General features: G+C 48.3%; 1 protein-coding gene across 1 annotated transcript in view; it reads left to right on the forward strand.

The window, feature by feature from the left end:
• Nucleotides 1-2,528: 2,528 nt before the first annotated feature.
• The window catches only part of BRINP1 (BMP/retinoic acid inducible neural specific 1), a 187,701-nt gene continuing 176,452 nt past the window's right edge, over nt 2,529-13,777 (forward strand). Inside the window, exon 1 of the mRNA XM_061163971.1 lies at nt 2,529-2,877. The gene's annotated coding sequence lies outside the window, so the exon portion shown is untranslated. The remainder of the gene's footprint in view (nt 2,878-13,777) is intronic.

Here is a 13,777-nt window from a genome sequence, read left to right on the forward strand (position 1 = left end):
CTCAGAGGATGCCATGGTCTATACATTTAAGTTGATATTTAGAGTTGGATGTGGTGACCCCATTAAATTCTAAGCTCTTTCAATCACCCTGAAGCTTCCCCATTATTCCCAGAGGACACAGTAAAGATTTTAAAGTCAATTTGGGTGTGGAATTCCTGACTCCATCATCTACTACCTGTACTTTTGTATGCTGTTACCTATCTCATACCTCAAAACCTTTTTTAAATTGTGAAAGATAATATAGGGATGACCCAAATGAAATGCCTGATGCACAGGAAAAGTTCAAAACTTCTTTCTTCTTTTTCTCTATAACAGTAAATGGAATTTGGAAGGGTTCTATGTTTCCTGAGGGAAATATTGACTGTGCTTGGTGCAGGAGAGGATGATAGGAAAATGTTCCATAGCGTTAAGTCCCCTTTTCTTAAGTCATCTGGACCACAGCCCATCTTGGGAGTTTGATTAAGACAGAAAAATTAAAAGGAATTAGTCAGTACCTTGGACTAGGTGTTTCAGACTGGTTTCAGAGCTGCATTCCCAGCAGGGCTGCTGTAGCCTAATATGACTTAAGGTGGGATATTTGAGCTAGGAGATCGTGGAGTAGCAGAAAGTAAGAGAAGAAAAAAAGGAAGAGGGGGTAGCAAGACACCGGGGACGGGGGTGGGGTGGGGGAGGGGAGCAGAGAGGCAGAAGAGAACGGAAGCAGCAGCAAGCAATAGGAGAAATGGGAGGTAGTGGCCTGGGGCTGCATGCTGACGTGGACGGGAGAAGCAGTGTGTGTAGTGAGTGTATTTCTGTGTGGTCAGAATCAAAGACAGGACTGTTTCAGGAACCATGGCCCAGGATCTGAACCGGAGCCAAAAGCCTTGGGAAGTAGAGAATTGTCCAAGCAAAAATGGGAGAAGTTTCTACCAGGCAGAACCAGAAAATCCCTCCCTTGGTCAGTGGCTGGAGAGCTGTCCGTGGTGCTGACTGCCCGTCCTTCGGAGCAGAGAGGAGAAGGAAGGAGGGACTTTGAACTGGCCACTGGTCACTCTGTCTCCTCCTTCTCTCCTCAGTCCTGCACTTCTCAGACACAGGCTCACTCTCTTTTCATCTCTTTTCCCTTTCCACCTCGCCAATTAAATATTTTCTTCACAAGTTCTCAATTCCTCACTCAAGAATGTCCTTTCCATTTTGTTTCAAGACTCCTCTTCCTCTAATTAATTCACTAGCCTCTAGATCTTTTAGGTCTAATCATCACATCTCTCTCTTATCACCTTTTGGATAATAATAACATTAGTAACAATAGCAAGTGTAGTTAAAGGTAGCATGCTTTGAGCACCCAGTATGTGCCAGGGAGTATTCCAGATTTTCTTAGATATATTAACTCACTTAAATATTACACCAACCATGTTAGTAGGTAGTTACATTTTCCTGTTATACAGATGAGGAATTAAGACTTAAGAGGTAAGTGATTTGGCCAAGATCACATAGCTATAGGATTCTGACTTGTCTAGAGCCAGCGCTTTTACTGAATCTGGGTTCCTTTAAATTTCTCATCAATTTTTCGTTATTGTTCCTTGCTCCTTCATCTGGTACCTTCATCGATGCCGACCCTTGCTTCGGTTTCCAGGGACTTTAGGAGCCCTCACTGCTGATTTGGTTTAAATTTTAAAAAAGGAAGCAAAGGAAGCAAGCATACAGAATATGCACTGTGGGAGAATTCAGATTGTGCTCTGGCCTTCGTTTCTCCTTTAGGAAGAGGCCCCCGGGTCAGCAGCCCCAGCCGGCATCTCAGACTAAATGGGGAGTCTTTGGTTCTGTGTATCAATGCCTTAGCCCCGGTATCCTCGCCCCTTTCCTGTCTCTGGTGGTATGGAGAGAACTTTGCGTCTCCTCAGCGTCTCACTCCTACGTCCTGCTCACGTAGCGAAGCTCTCGCTTAATTCGGGGAGGTTACACGGGCTCGTGCCTACACATGCAGAAAAACAAACAGTCTTAAGTACTCATAGAGAGGCACTAGATACAAACGGACCCACACGGGCACCTCCCCAGACAAAACCACACTCGGATAGTTACGCACCGACACACAAGCACCCGCATACCCAGAAACACTCGGATACTCGCGACGCGCACAGCTCCAGACAGGCTGAAGAGCATCACGATGCGGGGGTCTGCGCATACACGCCACCCACAGCCCCTCCGGGTGCTCAGACTCGGAGACGCGCCACCCCAGCCCCGGACCCACGCGACTCTCCGGGGGGCTCTGGCCTCGGCCCACCCAGGCCGCCCCTCCCTCCCGGGAGGAGGCCTCCCTTCCTCCGTCCTCTCTCCTCTCCTCCTCCTCCGCCTAAAGATGCACAAAACACTTCGGAATAAACCCCGGCTCCTGGCTCCTCCCCGCCCGCCCCCCGGCAGCAGCTCCCCCATTCATTGTCGCCCGTCGCCGGGTAAGTCCCTCCCCCCGCGTAGCCCGGCCTCCGCGGCTCCCCGCCCGGAGACCGCGGCGCACTTGGACTTCCCTCTCCATTCGCCAGCCGCCTCGCTCCCGGGCCCCACGGCTGCGAACTGAGCTGGCGCGGGGAGGGAGGGACGAGGCAAGCGCAGGCGAGCGAACGGGCGAGAGAGGCAGAGTGCGAGCCGCCGCCGGGGCGCCGGGAGGCAGAGGCACTCGGGACCGCCTTCCGGAGCCGGGATTCATGCCTGTCCTCGGGACCAGCGAAGGGGTCTTGACGGCTGAGTATGAGCCAGGCTGCTAGGAGCCAGGTACCCCCACGCCTGCAGTCCCCGCGCCGTTCCCGGTATGCGAGCTGGACGCAGGGCTCTCCCAAGTTCCCTCCGAGCCGAATAAAAAGCGTCCGCCCGCAGCTCTCCGCCAAAGACGGACGTTGACTCCAGGTAAGGCAGCGCCGGGCGCCGCGCCGGCAGCCCCGCTGCCCTTGGAGACCGCCCGGGACCGCATGCGGGGCGCCCCCGCCCGCCCGGCCCCTCCCCCTCCCTGCACCCTCCGGCGCTCCCCTCGGCCGCCCCGCCGCCTGCAAGTCCTCGCAGGTTCCCAGGAGGGGGGGGGGTGGCTCCGTATTCTGGGGCGCAGAGGGTTAAATGCGGGTCTCAGTAAGTGGCGTGTGTGTTCCCAGCGCGCTCCCGACGTGTGTACCATGGTGAGAACTTGATATGGTGCTGGTGTGTGTTTGCGTGTGCGGCGTCGTTTGTGTTCGATGCGTGTGTTTGTGATGTGTGTATGTGTTTGTGTGTGTGTGTGTGTGTGTGTAGGGGAGGGGTGAAGAGAGGTCCTATAACCTACTTAAGGCACGATGTGTGTGTGCATGTTTGTACGTGTGTGTTTGTGTGTGCGCGCTTGTCTTTTTTAAATTAGGTCTCTCCAGCGCACAGGGAATGGGATCCTTGTTTTAGGATCACGTAGCCATCGGGAAACCCGCTGTGGACTCCCTCTTGGGCTCTGGGCTTGGGGTTTGGCGACGATTCTGGGGACTGGGATGGTACCTTATTCAGCCCATACTGGTACCCTTGAAGGAAGATTTCTCCAAAGGATGGAGATCTGCTGCACTTGGACTCACCGTTTAATATGAAAGAGAAGCGGCCAAACCCTGAGGCGATGAGACGCTGTCACTTTAAATCCCACACTGGGCAGATTCCGGGATTCTGGTGGGAATTTGGAGTCGCTGGGTAGTGGGTGACGAAAGGAGAGAAGTCATCTGTGGACTCATCTGGGGCTTGGCAAGTCCGGGTAGAGTCAGCCCTGCCTCTGTGTTTGTAATCATAACAGCATTACAACCCCCCTGCTCCTAGTGCTCTGGGGAGGAGCTGGGCAAGTTTGCATGGATCCCCCTCAAGGGAGAGGAGAAAGGGCCCTGGGGACTTGCTCATCCGTCATAGCTGCACAGAATCGCGGAGGAAATCTCATTTGGGGGCAGCTCTGGGAAACATGGTAGGAGATGGATGGGGCACTTTCCTAAGACAGATCCCTCATTCCCGTCCCCATTCCAGGCTTGGGCAGTCCCAAGAGAATCTTGTCCTATATTGTGCCTCCTCATCGCTCCCCTGGGCTTAGGAGGGTACTGGGAGAAGGCAGAGAGGCAGCGTGTGTGTGTGTGTGTGTGTGTGTGTGTGTGTGTGTGCGGCGCATCTGTGTGGGTCTGTGTTTCTGTACTGGGGGAGACCTACAATTTGGGAACTGGTCGTGGGTGGGGAACTCATGGTGGAATGTGGCGGCAATTGACTTAAAACTGCTGCTGATGTGCACCTCGCATCTCTTGCTCGGCTCCAACAAACTGCCAAGGGCACATGGGGTGGTGGGAAGAATCTCAGTAAGGAGGACAGTTCGGGTCCAGTCCCTCTTTCCTCTTTCCTCCGCCTCCTAGGAGGCGGCCCCGCTAAGTCCCTTGGCCTCCCTGGCCAGGTCCTGCTAGGCTTGGACTCTAGGGCCAGCCATTGATTTGATTCCCGGATGCCTCTTAAAGGCTTGCCCTACTCAGCAAAAATGCTGAGTTTTACTGCTGTTAGCATGGCTTCCAGACTCCGGCAGCTGTTACTTTCCCAAGGTAAGAGGCAGCCGTTCTGCTGTTAGGCAGTGAGGCTCCAGAGGACAAGGGCTGAGGTGCTGGGCCTCTTGTCTGCGTCAGCAGGAAGGGGCCCCTGAATTGGCCTTCTAGGGGGAAACGTAGAAATATACTTGTCTTAAATACTTACATGTATTTATTTCTCTTCCCGGGAGAGATAAAAGCAAAGGTGTTTGCAGGAACCTGCCCTGGTGGCTGGGGGGCGGTGCTACCTGCAGGCACTTGCAGACACACCGTTCTCTGGTCAGAGGCTGATGTCTCAGGCGGGAGCCTTCACATGGCCACAGGGAATCTGCTTTGGGAAACTTAGGTCACAGCAGAGGTCCCTGGTTCACTTTGCCTGGGGTGTGTGAAAGCAAAGGAGGAGGCCCCATGTTAGGAATTGCTCTCATCTTATTTTTTTTTAAAACGTAGACAGTCAAAGCTGGAAGGAATATTAAAGAGCAGACAGCAGGAGTCCGTAGCCAGAGAGGATGTGAGAACTCCCCAGCCTTCTCTAGTGAGTTGGTGGGATGCCCAGCTCTAGAACCTGTAGTGCCTGACACCCAGATCCATGTCCTTTCCTCTGGTATCGCTCTCCACCCCTACCCTGCCACCATGCTCCCATCCAAGATAATCACTTGTCTTCCCTCATCAAACTTCTCCTTTCAGAGGTGCATTTCAGAGCTGCTCCATCTGGAAACATGACCTGGAGAGAAAAGGTCCAATGCTTTAATCACAGTCCCCATTAGACAGACAGACAGACAGACAGACAGACACACACACACACACACACACACACACACACACGCAGAGAACATACATTCTTTCTCCAGTATCTACAGAGAATTACAGACAGCCAGGGACCCATACTGACCATGCCTAGTAGACAGAAGCCAGCAGACCATCTGGACTGTACCTGAGCTCTTCATTAAGAAATGCTTTGCTTTCCAGAGAGCCAAGTGTCCACCCATCTAGTGATGCAAATACTTCAGGCAAATTCATTTCTTTACATTAATGAGACTTACCTCTATACAGCCATACGTATTGCCGTCATAGGCGCGTACACAAGCACACACGCATACATGTGGTCTCCTGGACACGTGCAGATTCCGAAATCCTTTCTACTTGCTATATTTCCCAGCAGAGAATTGCAACCTCCGCACCAAATTGCATTCCCCTATGTAAAAGCATCACCCACACGAAAACTGGGACTTATAGTCCCAGGGAAGAGAAGTGTATAGTCCTGTGAAAGATGTGCTCTTAAGAAGGCAGAATCAGGCCCACGCAAAAGTGAGCTCTTGGACTCCTCGGTGTTCGGTTTCAGGGTGCAGGTGAGCATGGAGGGAGAAAACAGGGGTTTCAGGCCTATCTGCGGTAGAGCCTTTCTATGCAGGCTTTTCTAGGGCTGGTTGGCACTTTAGCTCCCAGAAGGGGGAGCTGTGACTCCATTTCAACCAAGAAGAAACAAGCTCAGAGATTCCAAATCAGCTGTTGGGCCCCTGTTGAGTTTAGACAGCCCAGCTCAGGCTGCAGCAAATATATTTGAAATTGTACAGGCAGAGACCCTAGAAACACTCTACCCTGGTCAGTCCAAATAAGACATCTCCTTCTTAATGCTTTTAACTGGAAAGTCCTCTATTTCTCTGGAAAGATCTATGCCCAAGGGACCTTCGGTTGTGGGAAGAGGCAGTTTCTGATTTGCATCCTCTAGCTTATCCCCTCCCAGTTCCTGGACGAGGTCACCAGTACCTATCACCTGAACAGGCCACCAGGGTTAGACACATCCTGTTCTTCTTCCCTCCTCGCCTCCCCGCTGCTACAATCTAAAGATTAGCAAATTGTCCACTAAACTCCAGGTAATCATACTGTAGACAAGATGGGGGTCATGTGAAGAGGACAGGTCTTCAAATGTCATTCTCCAAATAATTCCTCTTATTGTTCTCCATTCAAACCCCTTCTGCAAGGAATACCTCTGTCTTTCCTCCATCTCACATCAGCCTCACATTTTTAAAAATCATACCTGTATTTTAACATGCAGCTCAAATGACTCTTCCAGGAAGTCTTCCCCACATCTTATTTTGCAGTTAATCTCTTTCCACCCTGTCCTTGCATATAATTTTGTCTGACGCTCTGTTTTAGCTTGCATCTCTCCTTGCCTTGTTTCCTGGCTCTTTGGGCCTGCATCTTGCTTGCCCTCTTCAGTGCGGTCAAAGGTCTCAGGAGCATCTATTGTCCCCAGGAACTGACACAGGCTAGTTGCTCTAGAAATGTTTGCTGTTACATTTGAAGCCCAGACTCATCAGTGGCTGTAATTTCTCTCCCTCTTTCTCTTTCTGATAATTGTTTCATATTCATTCAAAGCAATGCAATAATGGCTTCACCATCACACAGCCTTTACCAACAGTGTAGGAACACCAATAATGATACACAGACTGTATCATTAAACTTCTGTCCTTCTTGGAAATGAAGATTTGCCTGCTGTGTTCCAGGGTCTTTAGTTTTGTTCTTATTTAATCTTCCTTCTCACCCAATGAGACAGATACGGCCCCTCTTTTACAGAAGAGGGAAGTGAAAGGATGTTGAGGTCCCTCACATAATCAACAGAGCTAGACTTTGAATCTAAGACCTCCTTGCTTCAGCATCTCTGCCTTTCCCCGGGTACCGCTGAGTTAATGGTAGCCATCGTGGATGGCTAACAGGATTGGGTTGTTCAGTAGATGCTAGGAAGAGTTGGGGGCCTATCATTAACTCTTTGAAATTGATGTTTCATGATGTATTCATCAAGGAATCTCAGTGTTTAAAGACTTCACTATAACCAAATCATTCTCATTATTCAAGAATCAAGAATCTGCTTTGTAATGACCCTAACACACGACCACTCAGCCTCATTTTTAGTAGTTTCAGCAATAGTGACTTCTCTGTCACATAAACCAGCCTATGTTGTCTAGGGAGGGCTTTGTTGAAATGTTTCCTCACCTTGACACTAGATCTCTCTTCTGTCTATGGGTCTCTAAAACCGTGCAACACAAGTGTAGTTCTCTTCCAGTCTTGTAGCCGCAAGTATTCTCTCTTGGGCCGGATGGGCTTGTTTTCACAGCCCTTTCTCCTGTAACATCCATTCAGGCCTCTCACCAAGCTGGATGTTGTCCTAGACATTGTCTAGTTTATCTTACTTACAGGGTAAGCCACAAAAAGGAGAGGTGAAGTTGAGTGAGGATTAAAAGGACCGTTCATTTGTGTTCTGATTTGACTCGGATTTATCGGCTGCCTACTATTCTTCAAGCACTGCCGTAGACCATGCTGCCACATAGAACTTTCTGTGACGCTGGATCGGCTTTCCACGCTGCCCAGTGTGGTGGCCCGTAACCACATGGGACTGCTGAGCACTTGAAGCACGGGTAGTGTAACTGATAAATGGGTTTTTAGTCTTACTTGAGTTTTATTTGTTTTTAAAATCTAAATAGTTGTATGTGGATAGTGGCTACTGTATGGAATAGTGCAGATCTAGGCATGGGAGATGTAGCGTCAGCATGGAGCTGATGATGTAGTGGGGAGAGATTGCTAACAAAGGAGTAAATACATAGGCAAGCGAAGTAATTTCATATAATAGTAAATATCATGCAGATAAAAATTGGGGCTAATAGGCTAGAAAGAAATGTAGGTCCCAGAACTTTAGATCGAGTCATCAGGAAAAGAACCTCCGGAGAGGGTGATGTTAGAACTGAGATTTCAGTGGGAAGGAACCAACCATGTGATTACGTGGGGGAATTCTATCTAAGGCAGAGAACTGTGATGGGGTCACTAGGCGGGGTCAGCCTCAGGAAACCTAAGGGATGGTGGGACTGAAGCTTTTGCCTGAGAAAGAGAGCATCATAAATTGAGAATAAGATAGGGAGGGGCCAGATCACAAAGGCCGTGCACAGGGTGAGGGGTGAGAACTGCAGACGTCTCCCCTTTGAAATCTCCCTGCCTAGGAAGGAAGTGGTCCGCGGACTGCGCTGAGGAGAGTTCGGAGATTGACAGAAGCTCATCGTTACCTATTCTCTCTGGGTTTTCATCGTGTCCATTTTTAATCAGTCATTTCAGTGAACGCTTCTAATCTTAATTCCTAGTCCTGCTCTGAGCGCTGTGCCCTCTGGAAATGCCCAAATCTAAAGGGAAGGGTGGAGGACCTGGAGAGGGGAAAAACGACCAGAAAAGGAGGCGGGGAGATGAATACCTGGGGAGAAGGTAATTGAAATGAAGTCTGATGAAAAAGGACAAAAGCTGGAATCAGTTAGGATCAGCACATATTTATTGCAACTCTTGTCTGGGAAAGGCCTTGAACAAAATGGCTTAGGGGGTATGGTGATGAATCCCGCCAGAATTAGAGATCTGCAAATCCATAAGTGATTGTCTTTCGTGGGGGACGGATCGTTGTCATTTCAGAAGTTCTGGGAGACTGCGGAAAGGGAAGATTCAAGGAAGACACAGAGGTGGTGATGGTGGGAGGAAGGAGGCTGTGACTATGAGGTGTCAGAGATCAGAGATGATGCCTTTCGTTTTATGTCTTCATTGACTCCAAGTCTCATATACTAAGGCCACAGGGACTCAGGGTACCTGGCTCTAGTCCTAGCTCCTACCACCATGTATCTGGACTCCCTTAAGAACGTAGCTGCCCTTCTCTGATCTTGCCTCCTGCGAACTGAAAAGGACCACACAGTGGCCTGCTTCACAGAAGGGGTTTGCTCAGCTTTATGGAAATGGTGCCTGACGAAATTCTTGCGAAAGCGGAGAGAGAGGCCCACGCATGATAGTCACGCTTCACAATAAGGTACAGATGTCTTCTCAAAAGCAAATCCAAAGGAGTCATGACTCAGGGCGCAGATTGTGACTCAACATGGCGCTGCTGGGTGGGATAGACCTGCCTTTCCTGTGACGCTTAACATCGGAGTGATTAAGTGGTGGCATGGAACCCACCGTCCTCCTGGAGCGTGGTAGCCTAGAAAGGCTGCCGAGAAATCCACAGACAGCCCTTGCTACTGAGGGGGCAGAGAAGACAATTAAGAAGATAATGAGGCTGAGGAAAAGTGAAATTAATTTCTTTTTTGCACATGAGGGTGAAGGGGATCTTTATTTCTCAAAGGAACTCTCTTTTGGAGATTGCAGGTGGCCTTAAGGAGAACACACCGAAAAAGACAGGGTGTGAGAGAGTTAAGGGTGGTAAATTACCAGGCCTGTCTGCGGTCCACAGGCGGACACCCACAGGAAGGAAGGCCCGTGGCGGACACAACAGACATCGTTCTGAACAAATCTTGTTCTCAGTTTGTGGAGATTTTCTCACGGGGTGCAGAGCTATATACAACAACGTCAGGGCCATCTTGGGAACAGCTAAGAGACCGTATGCCCCCCAAGGGTGAGGAGGTAGATGCATAAGGCAATTCACAAAAGCAAGATGCAATAGTTTTTGTGCAAACTGCAAAGGTCGGAGCAGCGGGGCTCCCAGTAAATGGCCCATCTGAACAGCTAGAACCCTTTGTAAGGGTTAACCCAATACTGGCCCAGAGGGGTTTCTGAGATATAATTTATCTAGCCTTTCAGAGGTCCTGCGAATGAACCAGTGGGAACCTCTCTGAGAAATAATAGATCCAGGGGGCACCGTGGAGCCGCCGAGTTACAGACTACAAGCTAATTCAGATGGAGGGAGGGCAGACACTTAGGACACGCTTGCTCTTTAGAGAGCTCCCGGTTCCAAGTCGTCAGTTCTTACACATGAGAATTTCTCATGGGCCGTGGGATCCCTAGAGATTCTGGAAACCCCAAGATCAGCCTGGAAGAGTGTCTGAGCACTGTGACAGAGACTCTACCTTAAGTAAGTACGTTGGGTTTGCACAGTGGTTGATAAGCTGAACTTCTCACAGGATTTCGCGGGTTCTGAATTTACAGGCACATCATAGGGGAAGGACCCACACAAAGCCTTAGCTGGCACTCTAAAAACATCTACACAAAACATAGGAACCATTAAAAAAAAAGAAAAGAAAGAAAATCAGCACTTCGGTGTGTTTGGGAATTCAGAGAAAGATGGAAATGTATGTTACCCGGCAGGGGCTGGTAATATGGTTTTTCTGTTGGGACAAGTTTTGGAAGCATGACTCTTTGAGATGACAGTGGACTTCATCATATGCCATTGCCAGGGATAGATGAGGCTGGGTGGGGAGGGTGGTGTGGCTGAGAGGGGTCATCAAGAATTTTATCCTGAATGCATATCAGCAGGACAGCATCATTCAGAGTCCAGTGAAGCCTTACAAATGATCCCCGAAGAAAATATTTCTAGATCAGCCGCGATTTTACCTCCTGTCACTCCTGACAGTGGGAATTACACATTTAGGCCGAGCATAGAATGGAACTTGAGGAGATCTGGAAGGGTCTTTGCCCACAATATTTAGAGATGGCTGAAATATCACAATCAGAAAGCCAGTTTTGGAGTGGAAGAGTGTGTGTGCCAGGCATGTCACCAGTGTTTTGTGCTGGGATGGGCACTTGATGTAGACATCCCGTCGCGTGTTCTCAACAAGCTCGTGCATAAGCAGTATCACCATCCCCCCATTCAGTGCTCCGTGCAGTGATACCGCTCAGTCAAGGCCACACGTGGAGCCAGTCGTGTTGAGGATTTGTACTATTTCTGTCCTACTTGAAAGTGCAGTGGTTGAAAGCTTGGTCATCAGACTGTGTGCCACCTCTGCAACTGGCTATGCCTGTGACCTTGGCCAGATTACCTAATGTTCTATGCCAGTCCACCCATCTGTAAAATGAGGATAGCAGTAGTCACTCTTCATAGAGACACTGCGGGGTTTTGATGAGTTTATATGATAGGTGCTTTGAACAATGCCTGATAGACTATCACCATTTTATAAAGGTCTACTATTAGGACTGTTTTTTTAAATTATTACTACTATACCCTGTTGCACTAGATGAGATATTGCCCATGCCCCAGGTTTGTTCCCCAACTGGAAATGTTCTGTAGGAAAGAGATCATCCCTAGGTTCAAGGCACGACCTTGCAAAGGAGCTTTCTCAATCGTCTTTGCCAATCCTGTCCCTTAATGTGGCAATGTGATACCAGCAGTTAGGGGAGAGATTAAGAAAGTGGGAAAAGGCCAAAGATTCAAAGTGGTTGAGGCAGATTTTTAAATTCTTTCTGTCACCATGGGTCCAAAACCAGATATGTTAATAGCTGTACAATCATCAAAAAGTCATCAGGGCTTTTCAGCCTCAGGGCTGAAAAGTTATCTTCAGTATGGTCTGGGTCAACTTTCTCATTTTTTTTTACATATACATTTTTTCCTCTTTAGGATCAAACTGTATCGGAGGTGGTTGTGGTACCCTCGTCCCCTGCAGCCTGTGTCCTTGTACCTTTTGATTTGATGCTCTCGTCTTTCACTTTCAGTAAGGTCTGGGTATTCAGCAGATGTCTGTGGGCAGGCGGCAGATTGACAGCAGGCTGCATGCGCTCCTGTGAACCGTGTTTATCCTTCTCCTCCTCACAACGACTCTTCTCTGCCTGGTCTTTATCATGTATCTTGCCATGTTTCATCTTACTCAGGCTTCACAGTCACTTTCTGGAGTTGGAATTATTCTCCTCATTTTCCAGATGAGGACCCCATGGCTCAGAGGTGAAAAGATTTGCCCCAAGATATACAGTTAGTGATAGCATCACATCTCAAACCCACATTGGGCACCAAACATAACGTCCTTCCACAGAACCGCCCGCCCTCCACACACCCCCTAAGGCATGGTCCAGGCCTTAGCAGCTTGAGGGCTTCCCCAAATCAAGGTGGATTCTTGCTGTTTGGTCTCATTGTTTCAGTCCAGGCACACTGCTGCAAATGTTTAAGCCTTCCGTCACCTCAGCTCTGCCCTTAATCCCGGTCTTGTATATGCCTAAATGAGAAAGGCATCTATCTTACGTGTTCCAGGAGATGTTACAAATGGTGCCACTGGAGGGATGCTTCTTAAATCTCCTTAATAACCTGCATTTTGCTTTCTTTCCTTCTTTATCTGTCAGCATCATGAATATCTTCCACTCTTCCAGTGCTTTCTGGCTGCCAACTTCATAGCCGCTTAAAATAGTAATTTAACTTCACAATACCTCAGCAGGAAACCTCAGCTTAGCATGTTTATTTGGACCCTTCAGGTGCAGAAGTTCCTGTGTTGTTGAGACTAGGACCAGTGGTCATAGAATAAGCTCCTTTCTCACTCTGAGCTCCAGCCAAGAACCACAATCTTACTTTTCTTGAGAATAGAATTGCCAAAGCCACTTCTGGTAACAGTAGCAGGTTTAAAAGTAGCTCAGGAAATAGAATGGTGGAGGTGGCATGAATTGTGATAGGCAGATGTTGCAAGAGAAAAGCAATAGTTAGATAGCAGATATATTATGTAATATATACATATATATATATATAGAGAGAGAGAGAATATGTATGTATGTGTATTCTCTCTGTATACACAGATAGATATCTAAATATAATCACATGCATACATGTGAGTGTATAAAGGAGTATTGTATGTAGTTGAGAATAGGTAGAAAGGAGAAAAGTGATAAATATAGAAGGAAATGTCCAAGGCAGAGTTCTCTCTGTTAATGAAACACGAGCCCAGATATGGTCATAAGCTCATTTGTTGTCAGAATGTGATCGGGGAAAGGGTCTTCCAGCTGAAAATGGGATGGGGAGGTTGGGTTGGGGAGAAAGAGGGCGTGGAACAAATTGGGAGACTGGGGTTGACATATATACACGCTGATCCTGGGTGTAAAACAGGTGACTAATGAGAACCTACCGGGTCGCTCAGGGAGCCCTGCTTAGTGTTCTGTGGTCACCAAAATCGAAAGGGAATCCAAAACGGAGGGGACATGTGTGTACAGAGGGCTGATTCATTTTGCTTACAGTAGACACCCGTTCAGCACTGCAAAGCAACTACACTCCAATAAAAATTAATTAAAAAGTGAAAAAAAAAGCAGTGATAAAAATGAGATGAGGCTGTTCCATAAACCTACACGAAAACAAAATATTCGGGTTCCCTAGTAATCAAATAAATGAACGTAACAATGTGATGCCACACAACATCCTCAAAATGTGTTTTTTTTTTTTTTAATGCCAGCATCCAGTCTTGGCAAGAATGAAGGGAAAAAGACACTCTCCTGGGGCATTGGCAGAAATCTTTATTGAATACAACCTTTTATGGAATGCGACTTTCATTCTT

The sequence above is a fragment of the Dama dama genome, chromosome 16, assembly GCF_033118175.1.
Source record: "Dama dama isolate Ldn47 chromosome 16, ASM3311817v1, whole genome shotgun sequence".
NCBI classification, from domain to species: Eukaryota; Metazoa; Chordata; class Mammalia; order Artiodactyla; family Cervidae; genus Dama; species Dama dama.